Genomic DNA, 25,352 nt, shown 5'->3' with positions numbered 1-25,352 from the left:
CATTCTAAACATTCTTGTTTCCTCCTTGAAATTTCCAGACAACTATGATTTTAAAGGAAACCATAACTGGATTTAACAAATTCATCATCAATAACTGTGTAGGCTAACTTATGAAAATGAAAGTTATCCCCTTATTTTGATTTATTTATTTTCTCAAAGAACAACTCTAGAACTGGAAGTCAGAGCTGACTGTGCCATAATCATGATGCACACACTAGCTAAAATGTAGAGCTTTATTATTCAATGTTGAAATGCACACTCAGGAGCTGGAAGTAGTACTTTCTGCATGAGCTCGGGAAGTTGACAGGGCAGCATTGTTTATACTGCCATAATCATTGTTCTCAGGGTCAGCCAAATATTTAAAAGACATCTTATCACAGTTAGGTGGACTTTTTTTTTAGAGATTACAAAAAGTATCTCTATTATACATGATCTACCTATTGTGGCTACATTCATGTCACATGCATTGCTTGTATTATTAAAATTAAGATGTGCTATTGTACAAGGCATTGAATCTGCTTTAATTACTAAATAATTAACACTAGCATATAGTACTAAACAAAGCACATCCGATGTTTTAAATAGCAAGTACCAATAGGGTTGTATCACTTTGGAGGCAGCACAGAAACATTTTTCACTTTGCAAGAGAATTTTCATTTAAGGGGTTCTTCAACCACCGGAGCACTTCGATTCAGTAGAAATGAAGGGCTGATGTATGGGCTATTCACTATAGCCTGTACAGCAGCCGAAGGCGGCCGAGCGGCTCAGCCAAGCCGAAGACATATGCTTCGGCTCGACTGAATTGACACCCGAAGCGTGGGGTGAACGGCCTGCCGAAGGGCCGGCCATAACCCCCGCAAATGACAGCTGGGCGGAGCCAGCTGTGATCTCACGACTGGCTCCACCCAGTTGTAATGACAGATCAGCATCCTCAAATGATGTCATTTTGGGACACTGATCTGTCATTAAACAATAACAACTGGGCGGAGCCGGCCGTGACGTTGCAGTCGGCTCCGCCCAGTTGTTATTAATTGGCCTGGATCTGCTAGAAGACTCTACCAGGTGCCGGCCAATAGAAAACAGTTGGGTGGAGCTAGCTGTCACTGCTAGCTCCGCCCAATTGTTTTTTATTATTTTTTTATTTTTCAAATCTTCCTTTTTTTAAATGTAATATTTTTTTTCAACTTTTTGAAAAAATCAGCAGAGGAGGACCTAAAGGAGAGAGTTCTCCTTCAGGTCCCCGCCTCTGCTGATTGACAGCAGGCAGTTGGCAAGTGCAATAGCTAGCCTGCTATTGGCAACTGCACTTTGAAATAGAAAATAGCAGGCTGGCTATTGCGCCCAGCCACTGCAGATAAATCAGCAGAGGACCAGACCTGAAGAAGAACTTCCTCCTTCAGGTCCGCTCCACTGCTGATTGACAGCAGGCAGTGGGTGGGGTTAATAGCCAGCCTGCTATTGCAACTTGCAATAGCCAATAGCAGGCTGGCTATTGCACTGCCCACTTCCTGCTGTTTACATTAAGCTGCCAGCTGTGAAACTCTGTTGTCAGCAGAGGAATGGGGCATGGGGGCAATGGGAGGGGCAGAGGCTCAGTAGGGGGTTGACTGATATGAAGAGACTGTCTGCTGTTTACATTAAACAAAATATCAATACCACATAAAAATACATTTGCAGTCTGTGAATCTTCACCTCTAGAGGTTGCTCTTGCATGGGATCATTGTGCTACTATTTGTGATGGATATCATGAATAAATACTTTTGATTTTGATGAAGATTCATTAGGTGGGGATGTATTTTCATGTGGAGCTATCCTCGGCAACAGTGAGCCTTTTGTCCAGCACCCGAGTGATCGTGCTGTTTAGCTGGAGCTTGGAAATTTGGAGTGGTGGGTTTCTCTTCTTTTGAACAGAATATGGATACCTGATATCGGTTATTGGCCTAAAAGGTGTCCCATGATCAGTATCGGTTCTGAAAAATCCATGGGTCCACCCCTAGTTCTGAATTCCAACGCATGTCTTGTTAGCTTGGCCTATAGCATTTTTGATGCAATACAAATATGCAATACACAGCCCTCCCCTCAAATCCATAATCCAGGAGAGCACAGGAAGTTACCAGCCTGCAAGATTTCGCACAAAATGAACAGGTATTTCTTACACTTATCATATAGATATAACAAAAACATTTCATGGTATATTAAGCAGACTAAAGGGAAATAACAACAGCATTTATTGTTAGGTGGTTAACATACACATTAAAGCTGAATTCCAGGGCAAAAAAAATCCCCTTGCAATGGGGCTGCCTCTGCAATGCTCGTTAAGGTCTAGGGCAGGGCACAAAATTTCGAGTGCGAGTGAAAATTGCGAGGGGGCGAGTGGAAATGAAGCCATTGAGTCAGACACTCAGTCATGGACCGAGTGCCTGATGCCTGATGACTTGCTCCTATGCTTCTGCCCACAGCAGTGCATCTTCCCATATTAAAGATGGCTGCATGACGGCAGCCATCTTTACTAAGGTCCGTTCTTGTATCCTAGCTCTTGTATACCCCCTACGTGACACACTCACCCACTGCTGTCACGGTGGCGCTGTAAAAGTGAAACTACAGCTCCCATAATCCTCGGTGCACAGGCAGGTGAGTGTGTTAGTGGGTGAGTGTGTCACGTAGGGGGCAGGAAGTTATATAACTTGCTGCCTGTGCACCGAGGATTATGGGAGCTGTAGTTTCACTTTTACAGCGCCACCGTGACAGCAGTGGGTCAGTGTGTCACGTAGGGGGTATTGGGTTAGGTTTTATTGCTGCGGTTCAGTGTCTGTGTGTGTGTGTGTGTGTGTGTGTGTGTGTGTGTGTGTGTGTGTGTGTGTGGGTGGGCACTGCCTCTTTAGGGGACCCTGGTCTGTCATGTGCTGAAGCAGTGCTGAGAACAGGAAGCAGTGATAGAGCTGGTGAGAGATGCTGCTCGTCCACATTATCCACACTCTGTACCGATCTGGGCACTCGAGGGCCTCTGCTAGGGGAGGCAGAAGGGGCTAGCTATATTAGGATGAAGGTGGAATGATAGACCACTAAAATCATGGACGTCACAATACAGGGGAAGCCATGGGGTGAACTGGCAGACCACAGGAGGGGCTCCAACAGCTTACTGTGCCACAGGTCCCCTTCATGCAGCCTGAGCTGCAATAACTATGCATGGGGCCAGAGTTAGTCCCAAGTGTCAGGCCCCTGCCAGCAGGTAATTGAAGGGGACATAGAGATGGGTTGGGGTGCCATGTGTGTGTTGTGGGTGAATGTGCATGCGTAATGTCCTGTGCGTTGTGCTGCGGCTGCATGTGTAATGTCCTGTGTTCTTTGTGCTGTGGCTGTATGCGTAATGTCCTGAGCGTTGTGCTGTGGCTGCATGGGTAATGTCCTGTGTTCTTTGTGCTGTGGCTGCATGCGTAATGTCCTGTGCGTTGTGCTGTGGCTGCATGTGTAATGTCCTGTGTTCTTTGTGCTGTGGCTGCATGCATAATGTCCTGTGCATTGTGTTGTGGCTGCATGTGTAATGTCCTGTGTTCTTTGTGCTGTGGCTGTATGCGCAATGTCCTGTGCGTTGTTTCGTGGCTGTATGTGTAATGTACTGTGCCCCGTGCGCTGTGCTGGTGTGTGTTGTGCCCTGTTTGTGTTTGTTTGCGTTATGCAGGGCAACTAGTGGCGAGTAACTTTTCAGGCCTGGCTAGTGGCTCATGACCTGAAATTTTGAGCCCTGGTCTAGGGTACCTGGGGAAAGAACTTTAGCTTACCTGATGCCTGCACCCACAGGCTCCAAGATCAACACCAGCAAATTGTCCAAGATCAACACCAGCAAAATCAACACCAGCAGTTGTACTTGTGGAGAGGAATCAACTGATTTTCTTGTTCAGCCCAAAGTACAAATCTAGAGGTGTATGTCTAACTTGAAATGGAAGTTACTATACATTTAGGGGTCTATTCACGAAGCTGCCGAAGAATCTATCCGTAGCTTCGGCTGATCCTTCGGCTAGCTTTGGCCCGAGGATCCCTTCGTTTCAGTAGAACCGAAGGGCTGCTAAACAGGCTATTCACTATAGCCCGTACAGCTCCCGAAGTCGGCCGAGCGGCTCAGTCGAGCCGAAGGCATATGCTTCGGCTCGACTGAGCTGAGGTGAAAGCGAAAGCTGGCTGGCTGGTCATAGGCCGGCCGACAACCTGCTACTGACTGCTGGGCAGAGCCAGCCGTCATCTCACGGCTGGCTCCGGCCACTTGCACAGACAGATCAGCGTCCCTGGTTACCAGGTAACCAGGGACACTGATCTCCAGCCATCCCAACTCTCCCGGACATAACCTTTCCCTGCTCTGTTTTTTTTTTCTTCTGACATCTGAGCCGTTGGCTGCAGTCAGAATAAAAAAAAAATTATAATCACCATAGGAAAGCACAGCTAGATTCCTATTGGCTATTTCAATTTTCAAAAGCCAATAGCAAACTAGCTATTGCACCCGCCCACTGCTGCTGTCAATCAGCAGACGGGACCTGAAGTTCTCCATCAGGTCCCCTCTAGTGATTGACAGCAGCAGAGGGTGGGTGCAATAGCTAGTTTGCTATTGGCTATTGCAAAGTGAAATAGCCAATTTTCCTATGGTAATTTTTTCTTTTTTTTTATTCTGACGGCAGCAGAACCACCCGGCCAATAGAAAACAGTTGGGCGAAGCTAGCTGTCACTGCTAGCTCCGCCCCAATCGTTTTCTATTTTATTTTTTACTACTTTTTTAACAGTTTTTCTATTCCGCTCGGTACCACAGAGGTACCGAGCAGAATAGCCAAGCCAAATGCAGCTCGGCGGCATTCGTCTATTCACTCACTGCTGTTTGGCATCTATGAGAATAGGCCGAACAGCAGCGAGTAGCCTGCCGGAGGTGTTCGGCTTAGCCTATCCAGATGTTGTATCGGCTGAGTCGAACTCCTTCTGCACTTTGGGTCGGCTGAACATGCTGAGCATGTTCGGCCGACCCGAAGCCACACGAAGTGAAGCATGAAGTGAATAGCCGAACAGCGCTCGGCTCACTTCACTTCGGGTCGTTTATTCACTCGGCTGCCCACAGCAGCCTAGTGAATAGACCCCTTCGTTTGGAAAGTAGAATGGCTTTTTAATGATGATGGATATTTTCCAGCATTATGAGATACTTTTAGATTGTAAACCCCCACGGGCAGGGCCCTCCTTACCACTTCTTGTCTTGAATTGTATTGTAATTACAATGTCTTCCTTATATTGTAAAGCGCTGCGCAAACTGTTGGCGCTATATAAATCCTGTATAATAATAATAATAATAATACTGTATACAGTATGCTAACAAACTTTTATGAATGCAGAAGCTCTATCCTTTGGATACTTGGATTAAACACATTGTGGACCCTGTTCTACCTCACTTCCAAACTCAGTTGAATTGCCATCTCTAAGAGCTCCTATGTAACAGACATCACATGGCCCTGGCATGGCAATATTTATCAGATTGGTATTCTTTACACAATGGGTTCTGAATAGTAGCTGTAATAAATTACAGGAACGGAAGCAAGCAGTGCAATTGTATTTCTCTCATAGCACAGCAACTCTTTCATAACACCATTTTGCTTAGAATCCAAAAGCTAGTGTTTGCCTAATTCAGACTGAAGCTGATTATCAGAGCAGAAATGGGGCAATAGACTGCATTCTTCCCATGCAGACAGCTGTAAATAAAGACATTTTTCTATTCTGTGTTTGTTCAATGGGGCCTTAACCACAGTAATCCTGCCACAACAATACAAAAACAATATTGAATGCAGTCATTTTATTGACTGCCATAGATTGGAGACAACAATAAACTGGAAATACCTGTGCTTCACTGATTTTATCTCTGTTGTTTCCAAGCTTAATTGAGCCCCCATTACTAGGTCACATGAGTGTATTGTAAAAATCTGGCAGTAACCCTAGATGTTTTTGTCAGGAACTGCCTTATTGCTTTAAACATAGCATTTTTCAAAGATTTTTGGAACAAACAATTTACATAAAATGCAGCCAGATCCTCTTTCCTGTTATTATAGCATGTAGCTTGTATATGAGAAAGCTTAGGACTTGTTTTTATTATAATTATAATTATTTCCATTTTATTTAGAACTGTTTTGCAGAGCCAAAGGTATTTTGATAATGAAAACCTATATTCAGATCTTTACAGCAGTGCAATCTAGAATGTCCAGCAAGACAAAGTGCACTTATTCTTTTTCGAGAGCCCGACAGTGTTAGAAAATAGGAGGGGACCGGGCTGCATACCTTATCCCGCTGGGTGAACGTCCTCTCCTCTCTCTGCCAGCGTCCATCACCAAGATGGCTGCCAGCATGCATCAAGAAGATCACCGTGCATGCGCGATGACGTCATTGCGCGCGCGGCAACGTCACGCACATGCGCGATGATGTCACGGTGGGGTGTCACCCGGTCTCCGCCCTTGGGTGACACCCAGTCTCGGGAGGCCCATGCTGATGACCACTCAGCAACTTGATCATGGCCTCTGCCAGTTTGTATAGAGAAGCTTGCACACTAATGAGCATGCGTCCTTATGCTAACGAGAGCACATCCGTAAGCTCACGTGCGTGCGCTATTGCACATGAATGTTCCAATATGCTCGCATCCACATGCTGTAGCGCATTTACCAGGAACTTTTAGCAAAAGATTGCATGCACATGTACGAGCACGTTTTTGAGCCGGAATCGGTCTGCAGTTAAGTCACTTACAAAATCTATATTTACAGGGACCTAAGGTCTACTGCTCTGCTGATTGTTGACATCCAGTGCTGCAAGTCTTCATCTACTGGCCATGTCCTTCTCCCAGTTGGGAGATGGCCCCATAGAAGTCTGTTGGATTGTAGTTTGCAGGCGCAGCCAGCAGAAGAAGCATTACAGCACTGGATTGAAACATTACCACAACCGGGATCTTGGTAAATACAGATCCAAGGTGGGGGAAGGTACGATCATTTTGGTCAGGGGAGATTAGGGCAAAGGGATCTGCCTCCTGCTGCAGGTAGAGCCTTGTTAATTTGCAGTAGAAGTTTAAAAGTTGTGTAGAGGCCTTCTTTAAAATAAATATTCCCTCAGCCCCCTATACTGGCTTTCAAACAACAACCTGAGAAAAAGATTGGTACGCAGTAAGCTGACCCCAGAACAGGAACTTACATAGAATGGTGTAGTGCGATGCAATAAACCCCGCTGCAAACTTTGCCAACATATATGTGACAAAAATACAGCTAGTCACAATAACAAAGCGCACACCATTAAGGGGTCATACTCATGCACATCTGCTAACGTGGTGTACATGATACAGTGTTCAGCATGTGACAAAGGTTGTTACATTGGGGAAACTGGCCTTAAGCTGCATCTCAGGATGAACCTACACAGGAGCTCGATCAAGAACCACAAGAAAAATGAATATTGCACCCCAGTAGGACATCACTTCTTCCAGATAGATCACTCCACCCAGAACCTCAGAATTAAAGTGCAGAAAGGAAATTTTAAAACTCTCATGAAAGGAAAACATTTGAAATGAAAATGATTATACATTTCAATACCATTAAGGAGGGACTTAATGTGGATTCTGGTTTTCCGACACACTACCAGAACTCTTTATGAATATACAGAACATCATAATATTCATGTATGTTGTATATCTCTTATCTGTTTAGGGTTCATCGGTCATCTTATGTTTATTTGTCTTTTGGTTATTGGACATTGTTAAAAATAAGTTTGAGCTGGATAATCACAGTTTTTGATGATCACGGTGTGTGGGACGTTCACTATTATCACAAACACAGTATTAATTTGGACTGACCAGATTGATTTCACTTGTTTACAGATTAATTTGTTCTTAGAATTTTTGATCATGTTTGTGTATTTTATCACAATGACTGGTAAGTAGGGATGCACCAATACTGTTTTTTCAGTATTGAGTATGAGTACTGATATTTATCTTTCGGTACTCGCTGATACCGGTACTTCCGCTAGGATGGAGCCGACTTCCCAGGCAATCAGGAAGCCAGGCGACATATCAATACTGGCTGCCCGACTTCTTGATTGCCCAGAAAGCTGGCTCCATGCTGATTGGCCGGGAAGCAGTGTGTGTGTGTGTGTGTGTGTGTGTGTGTGTGTATGTATAAGGAAAGGATTTATATATTTACTTCACAATAAAAATATATGACAAAGGATATTGAGAAATTGTTACCACAATGCAGATAAGGAGATACAGGGAATCACATGAAACGCTTCACCTGCTGTCTCAAAAAGAAAAAGTATTATGATTACCCCAATAATCAAAGAACACAATACAAAAGCACAACACATAATAAACCGCATAAGAAAGTGTTGTAACTCATTGCAGAATATTGCAGCTCTCTGATGTTCATTGTAATGTGGTTGTTATGGGCTTTAGCACTATACAGGCTGCAATTGTTGTTTACATTGCCATATTAAAAACTGAGATCAGTGCAAGATTTTGTGTAATCTAATAAGGTACAAAGGTGTTGTCTGTTTTTAAAAGAAGCCTTTGTACTGATCATTATAACTGACACAGATGCTTTGAGAACATATGAAAGCATGTGTACAGGAGCATTGGCAGGGGGACAGGTCTTTAAGCAAATTGTTTCCTAATGTCTCACCATCAAGTGTATATGGCCAGTTTCAATAGCTGCATACAATGCCAATGTCACATATGCACATAAAAAAAAAATATAAAAAAAAAGACCACATCCTAAAATCTTCCATTTTTTTAACAAATAAAATAAATTTTGCTTACGTCGAAATTCATACATTTACAAGGGAGGAGTAATTACTAAGAAATCCCAAATGTTTCTTCTTGAGCTCTATTTAGCCAAACCAAAGGTTTATACCAGCACATTATGATTGATTGATTACATTATGATGCTGCTTTCTGTTGGGTTGCCTAAAGCCAGGTTTATTTTAAAGCAAACAGGTGGCTTAGTGTTTTTGTTAAACCTGCTGCTCTTCTCTAATGCAACTACTTCAGGTGCCTGAATGTATTGTTTGTTCTTTCCAGAGCATCCCACTACCTTAGGTCCCCGGGTGCTCTATAATTGGAAATTGTGACCCAAGCCAAAGTGTCCACAGTGTTGCCAATTCCTTCTTCAGGCTGTGTTTTCTATTAGCCAGTTGGGCCACTCATTGCTTAGTATAAGGTTAGTTATCTGCTCAAACTTCAAGTATTGAGTGATATGTAACAGACTAAACTTCCCAATAAGCTGGTCAGAAGTAGTGGCACATGTAGTACTGGATCTGAATATCTGCTCTATACTCTACCTTCCAGATAAATGTGACAAGCTGCAACAAGGTAGCATGGAGCAGTTATTTTCTCAGGAAGGTTAGAGTCATAAAACTAATCTTAAATTACAGGGGGTATTTTGTATTGTTATGTACACTATATTGCTAAAAGTATTGGGACACCCCTCCAAATCACCGCATTTAGGTGTTCCGTGAAATTTCCTTGCTACTAAATACTCCGCAGTCAACGGTTAGTGGTATTATAACAAAGTGGAAGCAGCTGAGAACAACAGCAACTCAGCCACAAAGTGGTAGGCCACGTAAAATGACAGAGCGGGGTCAGCGCATGTTGAAGCGCACAGTGCGCAGAAGTCGACATCTGTCTGCAGGGTCAATAGCTACAGACCTCCAAACTTTGTGTGGCCTTCAGATTGGCACAACAACAGTGCATAGAGAGCTTCATGGAATGGGTTTCCAAGGCCGAGCAGCTGCATCCAAGCCTTTCATCACCAAGTGTAATGCAGAGCGTCAGATGCAGTGGTGTAAAGCATGCCGCCACTGGACTCTAGATAAGTGGAGACGTGTTCTCTGGAGTGAAGAATCATGCTTCTCGATCTGGCAATCCAATGGACGTGTCTGCGTTTGGCAGTTGCCATGAGAACGGTACTTGCCTGACTGCATTGTGTCAAGTGTAAGGTTTGGTGGAGGGGGGATTATGGTGTGGGGTTGTTTTTCAGGGGTTGGGCTTGGCCCCTTAGTTCCAGTGAAGGGAACTCTTAAGGCATCAGCATACCAAGACAGTTTGGACAATTTCATGCTCCCAACTTTTTGGGAACAGTTTGGGGATGGCCCCTTCCTGTACCAACATGACTGCGCACCAGTGCACAAAGCAAGGTCCATAAAGACATGGATGAGCGAGTTTGGGGTGGAGGGACCTGACTGGCCTGCACAGAGTTCTGCCATCAACCCGATAGAACACCTTTGGGATGAATTAGAGTGGAGACTGTGAGCCAGGCCTTCTCGTCCAACATCAGTACCTGACCTCACAAATGAGCTTCTGGAAGAATGGTCAAACATTCCCATACACACACTCCTAAACCTTGGGGACAGCCTTCCCAGAAGAGTTGAAGCCGTTACAGTGACAAAGGGTGGGCCAACTCAATATTGAACCCTACAGACTAAGACTGGGATGCCATGTAAAGGCGTGTAAAGGCAGGCGTCCCAATACTTTTGTCAATATAGTGTATATTATTTTGCCCATGTACAGCTTTTCCCCTTGATAGTTTTAAAATGATCTGAGTTGTTGCTTCTTTAGAGAAAGGAGTTTGTCATCAGACCAGCCCAGTCAGGTTTTAAACAAACCAAGCTTTGGCCAAATCTAAAAACTGGCAAAATACTGCTGAAACACAGGGTAACAGGAGCATGTTCACTTAATAAGGGATCTAAGATGAATTGAGGCCCTAAAATTGCACTAAAGTCAATAATGAAATCTTAAAAATGCATTCAAGTACCCTAACTATTAAAAAGAAATTAGCTTATTTGTGCATCACTCAGCTGTAGATCCTCAATCATCTCTGAATTGGTGCCAACACTGTCCTTCCTTCTGGAGGGTGGCTACTTTTGTTCCCCATGATCCCTGTGTGTGTTGTAAAGTAGACACCGCTCCAAGTTCAATCCTGTGATGGACTACAATTTCATTTTTAGTTTACTAATTTGTATCGAAATTATAGTCTATCATGGGAGAGAGCTTGGAGTGGTGGCTACTTTACAACACACACAGGGACCATGGGGAACAAAAGTATCTACCCTCCAGAAGGAAGGACAGTGTTAGCACCAATTCAGAGATGATTTGAGGATCTACAGCTGAGTGATACACAAATAAGATACATTTTTGTTAATAGTTAAGGTGCTTGAATGTATTTTTAAAATTTCCCTTAGTGTCACTTTAACCACTTAAAGGCCACAGTGTTTCACCCCCTTCCTGGCCAGGCCATTTTTCAGTATTCAGCGCTGCGGTACTTTGACTGATGTTTATTCTGTCATGCAACGCTTTACTGAAACGATTTTCATACCATTTTTTGGGGACAGATAGAGCTTTCTTTTGGTGGCTTTTATTCACCAATGGGGTTTTTATTTTTTACTATATAACAAAAAAAGTACCATAAATTTTGAAAAAAAACATGTTTCCCTATAAAATTTTATTAAACATTTATTTTTACCCCAATTTTTTGGTACAATATAAAAGACGGGGTCACGTCGGGTAAATAGACACTAAACATGTCAACCTTTAAAATTGCGCACGCCCGCGAAATCGCAGAAAACGACCGCAGCCAAAATTGGCCATAGGCGACGCTTTAAACGCTTTTACCGCTCATCAGTTTAGTGTTATCAGTGATTGATGGCCCTAGAATTATTGTTCTCACTGCGACGTTCGCGGCGATATGTAACATGTGCTGCATAATGGGCGCAATCGTCGGTTTCGTACATAGGCGCACCCGACGCATGTTTGCGTGTGTATGTGGGGGGCGGGGGACTTTTAAACATTTTTTGTGTTATTTTTTTTAATTTTTTTTAGCTTCTTTATTTTTTTAGCTTCTTTATTTTTTTAATGCTGTTAATTTTTTTTTTTTTTACTTAACTTTATTGCTATAACATAGGGGACTAAGGAATCCCCTATGTAATAGCCAGTTCACCAAACAGGTCCTCTTTATGGAGACATCAGGGGTCTCCAAGACCTCTGATGTCACCTAGGGACCCCCAGAGAAGCTGATGAAGCAGAGATCTGCTCCATCAGCTTCTCTCCGGTGTTCTGCACCGGAGAGTGACACTGAATGCAGGAACTGATGTAATATACATCACTTCCTGCATTCGGGAACAGGAAGAGAGATCAAAGGGATGATCAAGTAATGATTTCCCTTTGATCTCCTGTTAGAGCGTCGCCGTGCCGTTCCCAGCCGCAGCGGCCACAGCGGACATCGGATCACGGGACCGCCAGCGGCGACGGGACACAGGTGGGGGGGGGCGCGCACACCCGCAGATCGTGCAAGCAATCGGGCGTCTCTAGAGACGCCTGATCGCTTGTATGTAAACAGCCATCGCCGGCTGTTTACATGCTAACAGTTTTCCCTCTCGTGTGCGGCGCTCAGCGTGCGCACGAGAGGGGGGGGAGGGGCAGGACGTCTTAAGACGCCCACCCGCTCTGAGCAGACTTCCGTCCGGCCGTTCACAAACGGCCATGGACGGAAGGTGGTTAAAGTGTGTGCAGCTAATTTTGACCAAGGCAAATGGGAGCATGGTTTAACAATGAAACATCTTTTTACTTTTACATGCCAGAAGTTTAAAGTTGACCTTTACACCCTTTCACTAAAAATCACATCAGAGAGCTGCTCTGCATGCTGATATGAAATCATTTTACATCCATTAGTTAATCAGACATTGTTTTGTTTTTACTTACAATAACTGTGTTTCCTCTTCTTGAGTGGAGGCACTAGTGATGTAGCCCTGGTTTAACGGATGTATCTCTGCATCACCTGTACCTGTTCTTGGAAAATCTCATCTTTTAACTATAAAATCTCATGAGATTTCAGGGGGAAAGGCATTTTTTCCTCTTTAGGTGATGTGCATTGTCACATGTTCCAGTTCTATGACATAAAGAGAGATCCTGTGAGAAGGATGGGGAAGAATAATGAGGTATGCAAAGAATAAAAAGCCTGCAATTACCTCTAAGTATCTGTTTGCAGATTGCAAACATTTCTAAAGATATCTTTGTTGTCAGTTTTAAGATAAGGGTTAAGTTCCTCTTTAACTACCGATACAGTTACCAGTATAACATATATAACACTGTAAGGAAGGTCAGGAAGAAAGAAAGGCCATTAAATCTGACATCCCTACCGTAATATTTGGCATCCTGGGTTTTGAAGGCCCTCAGTTTACAGGAGGGCAGTTTTTCACCTTTTATTGAAGTGAGAGAAGGTAAGTGAAGTAATTTACAGGCTCAGAGGACTGAGGGAAAGTCATAAAATGGAAAAAAAGAAGGCCATGAGATCTGGCATTAGCTGTATAATATATGACATGCATGAGTGTTGCACACTCCTTTGAGGCAAGCAAGTAGTTTTTTACATTCCCCAGAGACAGGTGAGAAGGTAACAGTCTGATTTGTCTTTTTTCTTATTGTTTCTCTACGTATAGAAGGTTTCCTGTTTTCTACTTCCTGGTTCTCTTTGGCAAAAGTGATGTTATGTGCCCAAGCATTGCATCTTGGGGAGATTACATCAGCAGAGCATTGCTGGGAAATCTCATCTGTAATCTCATGAGATCTCAGGGAAAGACATTTTCCTCCCCTGAAATGAAGTGTATGGTCACATGTCCTAGTTACGTGTACCAAAGTTCCAGGAAGTAAAGAGAGATGGAATAATATTCCCTTGGTAAAAATGGCCACTGTGAGAAGAATGGCTAGGAAAAGAAAAACAAGGTATGCACAAAATAAAAAGCCTGCAATTATCTCTAGTTGTCGGTTTGTAGATTGTCATTACTAAACATTTCTAAAAGGTGCCTTTGTTGCTATTTTGAAGATATGGGTAAAGTTCCTCCTTAATGTGCATCCTCACTTTGTAGCAGGGACGTAGGCCATTGGTCAAACTTTTTGAACAGAGTGAGGCTTACAGTGATTTTTTTTAAAGTTGGGTAACAATAATATAATGCAAACAAATGGCTTTTATTTCCATATTCAACCAGCAGATGGTCCTTCTGTTTCCTTTTCATGCATTTTCTAGTTTCTCCTTAATTACTTTTGAAAAAAAATTATCTTTACAGAAATGTGAAGTTAGCACAGTTATACATCCAGAGAGAGAGAGGGAGAGCGAGAGAATGCTGAGGCGTAGCAAGGTCATGAGGTGCCCAGGTGGAAGTCTTTCATTAGCGCCCCCCACAAACCAGAATACCACCAGCTATAGAGGACTACAAATCCCAGCAATACAGAATAATATGAAGCTGCATACTCTGTGTTGCTCCAGGGTGGTGGCCTGATGTCTCCGGGGTCTCAGATGGGCTGTGCGGGGTTTCATGATGGCTGTGCGGAGTCTCAGGAGGGTTGTGCTGGGTTCTCAGATGGGCTGTGCAGGGTCTCAGGAGGCTGTGCGGATCTCTGGTGGGCTGTGGGTGTCTCATGTGGACTGTGGGGGCCTCAGGTGGGCTTTGAGGAGTCTCAAGTCAACTGTGCAGAGTCTCAGGTGGGCTGTGCGGGGTCTCAAGATGGCTGTGAAGAGTCTCAAGATAGCTGTGTGGGGTTTAACATTTCAGTATGGCCTAAACCTTTTTGTAACTAAATATAAATTCATTTTATTAAGTAAATCCAGGGGAAACAAATAACTTTTCCACCTTTTACTTTTAGCTGAGGTCTTTGCTTTGTTAGTAGCTTTCACTGAAGAAAAATAAATTGCTATAATAACAGCCCACGATTAAATGTTTATTAAAATAATTTGTTTTTTCCTACTGGTTTTTGAACATACAGCTCCTCGGCTAATGAACAATAAAAGAAAGTCCATAAATTGTAATCAGGCTGGAGACTCTCTAATTAGTGCTACATGCTATGATCTCTTCTAATAAATGCTTTGGGAGTTCAGAAAGAAGAAGTTGAGGGTAGCTCCTTGTATCAGCAGCATTTCTTTATACATCTCGTTTTTTCACCCCCTACCCAGCTGGTATACATCATTAGCAATATCAACCATTCGACTATAGCAGCAAATATTGCACTGTTGACACTTAAGAAAGGCTCAGGCAGATGCTATCAGCTGTGGCAACAGGAAACTACCAAAAGACAACACCCAGGAATAACAGCAGCTGTAAAAGTCTTACCAAGAGGACATTGTGATAGCTGTCTGTGTTTGTTGTCCTCAGTATGCTATTATGTCATTGCACTGCACAAGGCAATAATTCATCATTGTTAAGTACTGTAAAAAAAAAAAGAGCATCAGGCAACCAGACATTCATAATTAGTTCCAAAATAGTGTTGGAAATTGGAAGAACACTGTGTTGCTATTAAATAAAGTGTGCATATAGAAAGTAAGCACAGATTTGTGACCCAAGTAAATTACGTTCATACAATACAGTTGATGAGCAATACAATACTAAATATAATTATCTGCAAATATGTATATGTACTGTATGTGTAATGGTGTAATGTAGCAAAGTAATTGTTCATTCTTTCCTGCAATTAGCTAGCAATGGTCAGGGACTTAAAGTGGAAGTAAATTGTCTTTTTTTTTTAATTGCCCTGCAAGCTGAGATGAATAATACCCATGTGCATGCACATGAATTACGTAATTTCATTATTAAACCTTCAATTCTGCTACAGAAGATTAGCCAACCCTTTAAAGAAAGTCTGTCACTAAAATAAATTCCCAGTATAAGGGGTTAACTGCAAAGTAGAAATTACATACTCGCCTCTCCTGCTGCCTGTGCTGCTGATTGCTGCAGGATTAAGGCAAAATCCACTGCTTTCAGAAGTTCAAGGCACTGGCCCCCATATCCATAATGTATTCTATAGTGATGTCAGGGTCAGCAGCAGGAATTACAGAGCACAGTGGAGACCAGAAATCAACACTTCCAGAAGTGTTGGTGTCTGAAGATTCCTTAGCCGGTGATTTATACGAACTGCTGGAGCAATTGTCAATGGAAGTAGGACAGGTGAGTATCTAACTCCTTTTTTGCTGGGAGCCTTTTATTTCAGGATATACTGTATAAACTGTGTTTTTGTCAGTTTCATTTAGGAAAGTGCTTAAAGATTCAGATAAACATGACCCTGAAGCAAGCCCAAATAACTCATTTGCAAGGGGTAGTTTTCTTTTTAACATCCAGAAGTTTCAGACACCCAGCCTATAGCATACAAATAAAAATCACACTGATTCAAACCAGGGACTCAATGCTCAGCCTGCAGCATGTTGGCAATAAGCTCTGTTCCTGCAACAGCTGCCCCCAGCCACCAGTGGGAGCTCTTAGGAGAGGAGAGAAGAGATGCTCATACAGTACATCCCAATACACAGTCTTGTCCTCTAACAGCTCCCTCTAGTGGTAGCGGTGAGTGGCTATTGCAGGAAAAGAACTGGGGGCACAGTATACATGCCTTGTGTCCCAAAATTGAGAGAGAGCAAGATAGATGGGTTTTGGAAAGATAGAGTAGCACAGAATCTTCTTTTTAGACATGATGTCTCCTATTGTATCTGAAGGGAAATAAATAGAGAAGGGGAGGAATCACTTATCCGACCTTTTGGTGGTGTGCGTGTTTTGTGTGAATTTCATCTTAAGCTACTTATCTTTGTAAACAAGCTTTTTTATTACAGTACAAAAGAATTTACTGGAAAACATGTGAAAATGATATGGGTGCTCCAGCTGTTGTCTGGATATATAAATACTACCGGTAAATATTTATATGCAATATTTTTTATTTACCCAACTAAAAAATTATTTAAAATGAAGACTTATATAGTCTGCACAGTAATCTGTCCATTGCTTGAGGTATAGGCAGTCCATAGAAGTCTATAAATATGCCTGGCTATTTCTTATAGTGCACCCAGATAGCTTGCGAAAAGCATTGAAAACAAGGTTGCAGCACTGCAGGCTCGATAGCAGTACAAGATTGTGATCTGAGGTCTTCATTTTTATTTACTGGAAGTGTTATTTACTGGAAGTGTTCAGGAGGATAAGGGGGCTTTATCAAAAATGTTTTTATAATTTAAATTGACATTAATATGCCTGACCACGGATAGCGACGTTCTTTTCTGCTAGCTGTAATTCACAAAAATATTGCTTTCATACAGACAGAAACAGATGAGTGCAATGCAAACAGATGTCAGAAAAGAAAAAGGCATTTTACCTCTGCCATCTCATGCTCACCAATGAAAAATCAATAACCGGAAGACCTAATATGGAACAGACTAGTCTGTAAATTGATCAGTAAGATTAAGATGAATGGCAGACACACAGGACCACTTAAGAAAATGAAAGGCTCTCTGCATCAGGACGCAGACCCGTGGAAGAACAAGTAGTGTGAGTTTTTCTATGCACAACGAGCCTCTAAAATGATCTGGCTGTATGCTGGTAGATAAACATTAATAAATAAATTATACACTATTTTATTTATTCATTTATTTCAGGTATTTATATAGCACAGCACTTTACATAGTTGCACATTTACACCAGTCCCTGCCCTCAAGGAGCTTACAATCTAAGGTCCTTATCTCACATAAATACATAGAGGGCCAACTTAGAGAGGAGCCAAATAACCTTCCAGCATGCCTTTGGAGTGTGGGAGGAAAACGGAGTACCTGGAAGAAACTCACGCAAGCACAGGGAGAACATGCAAACACGGTTTTAATTAGTTAACAACAGTGTCTACAAAACCATAAGAATACTTTTATATTGGTTCATCTCACAACAAACAATTTGTAAGATGGAATAAAAGTTACATATAAATGTTTGCCTAAACTTCTGCGACTCTCCTATATCATGTGCTTTTATCCCAACATTAGTCGATGGAAAAGGGTAGGACCAGGACAGGAACCATGGAAACTGTGCATTACAAGATATCTCAAGCTGTGGGATGTCAGGGCACCCTACAAGGGCCCAAGGCTGGTGTACAGGCACCTAGCAATGGCTGCTTCTTAGGGTAGTTAATACCCAACTCCCATTTTTAGCCCCAGCCCAACTCCCTTCAACATGTAGGGCCCATTCACACCAGATATGTTTTTGACTGTACTGACATATTGCAGCAATATTTACCTTCAATCCAGAGATTTCGCCTACAGATGACCAGCATCATTTAACCCACTTTCTCTGACCACAGGTTGTCCTGGAGCCATCCCCAGTTTGTGACTGGACAATGAAAGTAGAAGCAGCATAGTGATGAGCTCATCTCTCTGTCAGTCTGCTTTCTCTTCCTATCAGCATGCTTCTTGTGAGCAAATAAACGGATTGGCTCCTTTTACTGATTCTTCCTCTTAAACTTCAACCTTGCTGTACAGGGGCTGTAAGAAGCTGATGCTGTGTGGAACTTAGGTTGGGCATGCCCGGGAAAGCTTAGGCTTAGTGTATGCTGTTATAAGGGCTAAAGGCAGCCTGCAACGTAACAACTAGGCCTAACCCAGTTACAGATTGCTGTTGTAATTGTTGTAGTATGGGTGGTGACATCAGAAATGTCTTGCCAATGTCAAAACAGTAGTGACACATTCTGCTACATTTGTGGTGGCTATACACTTAAGTCTCAAAGACGCACCATGACTAGACTTTTTAAGAAAGCATATGAACTCTATTTTGCCATAAATAGATTAAATTTGCCATAAATTGGTTATCAGAACAAGGCATAGGCTTAGTTATTTCATCAATAATAAGCCTCAAGGCTGTCTTGTTACACAACAGCAAAGTACACCCTTCAATACCTGTTAGCTATGCTGCACACATGAAGGAAAAGAAAACATGGAACTGTTGTTGAAGCACATCCCGTACACCAAGTACACCTTTAATATCTGTAAAGACCTAAAAGTAGTGGCTCTGCTGCTTGGAATTAAGTTTGGATATACCAAACTTGTTGTTTTCATTTGCAAATGAGACAGCCACGCACAAAAAGTCACATTACATTAAAAAGGAATGGCTACTCTGAAAGAATTTGGTTCCAGGACAGAAAAGTGCACATAAACACACTTGTTGACTGTCCTGGTCAGGCACTTCCTTCCTCCCCTGCCTAACATTATTTAACATAAAGTGGCGTAGTGATTAGCACTTCCGTCTTGCTGCACTGAAGGTCCCTGGTTAATATCCAGGCACCACCTGGTATCCATCCACTATATGCAAGCAGTTTGCATGTTCTCTTGTGTGCTTGTGTGGGTTTCCTCTGAGTACTGGGGTTACCTCCCGCACTCCAAAGACATGCTCGTAGGTCAATAGGCTCCTGTCTAAATTGGCCCTCATATGTACAGTGGGGCAAAAAAGTATTTAGTCAGCCACCAATTGTGCAAGTTCTCCCACTTAAAAAGATGAGAGAGGCCTGTAATTGGCATCAGGGGTAGACCTCAACTATGAGAGACAAAATGAGAAAACAAATCCAGACAAATCACATTGGCTGATTTGGAACGAATTTATTTGCAAATTATGGTGGAAAATAAGTATTTGGTCAATATCAAAAGGTCATCTCAATACTTTGTTATATATCCTTTGTTGGCAATGACAGAGGTCAAACGTGTCCTGTACGTCTTCACAAGGTTGGCACACACTGTTGCTGGTATGTTGGCCCCTTCCTCCATGCAGATCTCCTCTAGAGCAGTGATGTTTTGGGGCTGTCGCTGGGCAACACGGACTTTCAACTCCCTCCAAAGGTTTTCTATGGGGTTGAGATCTGGAGACTGGCTAGGCCACTCCAGGACCTTGAAATGCTTCTTACGAAGCCACTCCTTAGTTGCCCGTGTGGTATGTTTGGGATAATTGTCATGTTGAAAGACCCAGCCACGTTTCATCTTCAATGCCCTTGCTGATGGAAGGAGGTTTGCACTCAAAATCTCACGATACATGGTCCGATTAATTCTGTCCTGTACACGGATCAGTCGCCCTTGTCCCTTTGCAGAGAAACAGCCCCAAAGCATGATGTTGCCACCCCCATGCTTCACAGTAGGTATGGTGTTCTTTGGATGCAACTCAGCATTCTCTCTCCTCCAAACACGACGAGTTGTGTTTCTACCAAATAGTTAGGGACCATAGATTGTAAGCTTCTTGAGGGCAGGGACTGATGTGAATGTGCAACTATTGTCGGTGCTATATAAATGCTAATAATAAGTGGAACTTAGTTCTCCTATCTGCCAAAGATGATGCCATCTTAGCCTCTATTTAGAGGTGTAGTTGTAATGGTTTTGCACATGTGACAAAATGGCCAGCCATTTGAGGATTTCAGCGTTTGGCTGAGAGCTGACAAAAGCACACTAGCAACCGTGACTGCTATCACCAGTGGCATTCCTTGAATGCAGTGACATTCCCCCAATGCAGTGACATAGCCTTCCCAGGGGACAGTTGGGAGGCCTTGGCTACAGTATGTAACCAATGTCCATGAAAAAAGGCAAGTATAACACAAGAATATGTAGGTTTATGAAGAAATGTTTTTTTTAATATATACATTTAACATGCACCTGTAGCTTTTGGTATTTTTAGGGGGGAAGGGGGGGTCCGATTTAGGGGTTTGATAGCATTTGTTGAGGAAAACATCTAAATTGGTGGATTTATCTCCACTTTACAGTAAACCTGTCATGAGTGACTTATGTGGGCGGCCATTGTTAACCTCTGCTTTTGAGAATGTTAGTTGTCTATCTGTCAAGTTGATGCCAAAGCTTTCTAATTCACTGACCGGCAAGAAGTATACTGTACAAATAAAAAAGTTATAGAAGAAAATTACAGACATTTTTCTGACACTTGTTTGCAGCAAGCTTGTCTAACCAATCTGCTCTTTTTTTTTTCAGAAGGAGACAGCAAATTGAAGTTCCCATCTTCTCGCATGACAGCTACTGTATACTTGCTAAAAATGCCAAAGTTTAAAATCACAAGGTCATCTATTGTAATAGCTCACACTGCAAAACAAAACTGTATATGTATTGTACACTAATTTGAACCTTGTATGGGTACATTAAGCAAGAAGAAAAATAAAGAAATAGCCTTAAAGTATGCCTGTGTCAATGAATGGCAGAGCAACAAACTCTCCTAAAGTGTATGAAAACCCTAACAATCTCCTATTTGCCCCATTTGTGCCCTGGAAACATACCATTGAATGTGTTTGGTTATACAGTATCTTTAAAGGAGAAATATGGGGTTGAGGCTTTTTCATATAGTTCTCCTTAGGGTAACGGGAGGACACAAACTAGCATCCTCCCCTCACCCTAAGCTCAGTATATCGCGAACTGCAGCTCGCGGTATACTGAGACGCCACAGTATACCGCGATCCAGACCCTCCCCTGTCACGGCAGAGAGCTGTGACAGGATCGAGAGGTGAGCGAACGCTGGTATGTGTTCGCTCACCTCCCGATCTACTGAGCCGACCTGCGACAGTCTCATTGTCACAGGTCGGCTAGAACTATGAGGTGAGTGAAAAGCGCTCACCTCATAGTTCTCCTTTAATTAAAAAACAAATACCTGTTGATCATGTCAGATATTCAGAGCTGTTCTGTTTTAGTGATTAATTACTGAGCTATATCAATTAGCTTAATTAGCCCTCCTAGTTCTTATCCCACGAGTACAGAATATTAGCCTTTTTGTTGTGGATAATAGGATAGTGGGATAAAAATGCACCTTTTTGCAATGAAAGAAGCACCTGCACCATTTTCCAAGTCACACAGAAACATGTTGCATAGGTATGATTGGGCCCTATATAAAATAATGGGGATCCTTTTGTTGTGCATTGTCACATCACAGCCAAATGACTAGAAATCACAAGGTGTGAACCAGAGTAGGTGCCTGGGGGGAAGGGGTGGGTGGAGAAATCAACTGAACCTGTTGCTTTGCCTTCCATGGTCCAGCTTCCAAGCTCAGGTCCACTTGAAGACTGTCTGTGTCCGGGGGTTTACATCCAAACCTGTACAGATGTACACACACGGAGCAGCGCTTACCAGCGTACAGGCACAGCCTGTCATAGGCATGTACTGGTGGCCTGTCCGCAACACCTGTGGCTCCTGGGTGAAGAGATCCGGCTTGCTTTTACAGTACACAGACCTCTGCACTCGTGTGAATTAGTCCTAAAACTGTAAAACATGTGACTTTAATACACCATTTGTTACAAACAGATATACTGTCATTTGAGTTTTTGTACATGAGAAACAAAAGCTTCAAGATAAAGCACAAAGCAGCTATTAAATTAAGCGCAGAAATCAGTGGAGTGTTACAAAACAGGCTGTTATATCATATCAAGGCTTGTACTGGTACTATTATTTTGAACAACAGGAAACATTTTTTCAGCTCCAGTGACATTCATTTCTGATTTAAATGAGTGATTCAAACTTGCATGACATTTAAAATGGTTGTGAAACTGCTGTTTCATCCCTTATGTTCCCTCTATGTGATAGCATGGCGTTGTAGTAGCAGAGCCTGACAATGATTTCTAGCCGGGAGGACACCTAATCCTATTACGTGGCCCTCGTGTGGGTAAACAGGTTGTTCTAGAATGTGAACTGCACTTATCAATGCCACAATATATCTGAGCTGTTTCAATTTAGCCCCATGATTACCATCTGTTTATGCTCATTCGACAACCAAACATGCACTTTTTAAGATCGGGTTAAGAAAATATTGTTTTATATTTCTAGCGTAGCTATGGTTTATTTTTACGGATGTCCTCATCCAAACAGATGCATGATAAGGTCTTTTGCACACGGGCGGATAAGCGTAGAATAAGGGATGCAGGCATTCTTTTCTCTCACACACCATTCCATGTAGAAGAGCCGGTTTCCTCCTCAATGGTGAACAAAGGATGCTGTACATAGCTCAGGATAAAATCTGACTAAAGCCAACAGTTTTTTTTTAGGTTTTTGAAGTGTTGAAACTCATGTCCGGTTTTTATTACTGTTTGTATGTGCCCATTGTGGAGATTCGCCCTATGTGTCCTGGTCACCATTGTATGGCTGTTTATGGAATGGGAGGTGAGGGGGAATCTTCCAACAGGACACCTGTTCTGATGACAACTAACAGGGAATTTTTCCTCACTTTAGAGAGAATTTCACTCACTTCCTTTTATGGTTCCAGGACAAGAATGGAAGCTGCGCCAGTGGGGTAACAAAGAAAAAAAAATAATGACAGATGATTTAAGAACTATGAGGTGAGTGATTTCCACTCATCCTCATAGTTAGAGCCGACAAAGAAGCTATCACAGGTCGGCTCTATTGATCTGGAAGTGAGCAGAAACATGCAGCCGATCAGCTCACTTCCTGATCGTCTCCCTGCAGTGAGCGGTTACTGTCAGTCATCGCTCCCCGCAGGGATTCCCCCCTCCCCTCTCCCCTCTCGTTCCTCCAGCGCTGGCTGGAGGAACGTACGGGGGAGGGGCGGGCACAGCTGGCCTTAGGCAGAGCCAGCTGTCACTCACACAGCTCGGTGGATCACGACAGTATTGTTGGGATCCATCCCAGCTGCGGTGCTCTCAGTATATAGCAGGCAATAGCCCACTATATTCTGAGCCTTGGGTCATGGAAGGAGGTTAGTATATGTCCTCCTGTGACCCTAAAGAGAACTATGGGGAAAAACACTTACCCCATAGTTCTCTTTTAACCGTTCCCTGCTATATTCAAACTTTAAAAAATGTTCAAATATGTAAATCAGGGGTATTTTCCAGGGGGAACCACTTCCAATGTAACTAGATCTTTGTTTTCAATATGTTATGCAGACTTTCGAGGTACCCCCAGATATCGTTATATCTGTCAAATCGTCCCAGTGAAACAGATGGATAATTGATCCGTTTCGACAGACCGGATCATGCTGGAATGGAAGCCATCTGATGTAAATGGTCACATTTCCCATAGACACACATGGGGTCTGGCACCTTCAGTTTTGTCCTCCATCCCAAGATGGAGGAAGAAACTGTATAGATATGGATGTCACAGTGGTGACTTCCGCTCTGTACCGCTCTGATCAGGAGAGGATCTGTTGATGAATCTTCTGCTGTTGATCGGCTCGTGTGAAAGGGGGTGTTACGCACATGGCACACTTTATCCCAACATGGAAGTCTTATCTACCTCCACTTTTCCTATCACTGATAAGGCCGTATTCCATAATGAATTTGTCACAGCCATAACGCCAAAAAGTAAAAGTGTTGCACATTAGAACTACCTGAATTTGTTGCCTGTGTCAGAAATAGCAGGAAAAATATTGAATGGATTTCATAATTATCAAGCAAGACTTTCTATTATAGTCATAACACCAGAAAGATGCTTTACTGAATCCCCCCTATGTGAGAGGATTGTCATTAACATACAACATGAGTGGACTGATCTTTTCTGCATATTGATTTGTATAGCTCGTGTTTATCCTGCATTACAGGGCCTGCACCTTATGGCTGAGTCTTTAGTTATTTACTGTTTATTTGTTTTACTCTGGTATTTGTTGTGATTAGGACCCAAGTCTTTCAACTGCTGGATTGTTGTTATTATTAATGCTATAATTATATTTGTTATATTGGATTCAATATAGAAATACCACAGACAAATAAAGCCATTTTAAATTCAAACATATTGGGTCTGGTGTCTTTTATTTCAGGTACATTGTTAATTATGGTTTGTTGGTAGGAGGGGGAAGGTGGGCCTGTGCAGTCCCATGGCTATAGATACACTTTAACTTTGCAACACACATTGATGAACACACGAGCCTGTCAAAGCTTGTCTTAAATCTGCAGTGTGCTTGATGCGTTTAACAAGCTTTCTTCCCTACAGGGGTTTGTCCAGTGTAGCTGCAGCTTTGATGCCTGATTGCAGAAAAGTGTCAGAGATTTAAAGCTGAACTCTTGGCTCAAAAACTTTCATTTCGCTCTATTCCTCAATAGCCACAATGGATATAAATCCACACTGTGTACACTAAATATCTTTACAAACCCAGACATTACATGTGACAGTGACATAATCACTGTGCAGAACATAGCATGTGCAGAGAGCAAAGCTGTGGGAAGGACCCAACCGGTCCCACCCACTACAACTGCCTACAAAAAACTACAGGAGGGGGCGGATACAAGACCAGTCGCCATGCATAAGGAGAGAGAGCAGCAGAGAATGGTCTTTATTACAGGATGCTCCTGAACAGAGGCAATTTTTCACACTGGATTACTGCACAGATCTGGAAAAAATACACAACACACATTAAGATTCAAGGAAGGATACACATGGCTCTTTAGACAATATTTGCTGATCCCAAAGTCCAGCTTTAAAAATAAAACATGTTCCAATAGATAGAGACTGAAAAGCCACCCAGGGAGCACCTGTACCCCCCACCCCCAAACATATTTATCAGCTAAGGAACTACAAGTCCAAGCATGCCATCATTGTCCCTGTACACCCCCCCCC

Source organism: Nanorana parkeri, unplaced genomic scaffold (genome assembly GCF_000935625.1).
Source record: "Nanorana parkeri isolate BGI_ZX_2015 unplaced genomic scaffold, ASM93562v1 scaffold502, whole genome shotgun sequence".
NCBI classification, from domain to species: domain Eukaryota; kingdom Metazoa; phylum Chordata; class Amphibia; order Anura; family Dicroglossidae; genus Nanorana; species Nanorana parkeri.
The sequence above is the reverse complement of the archived record's forward strand: the minus strand, read 5'-3'. Positions refer to the sequence as shown.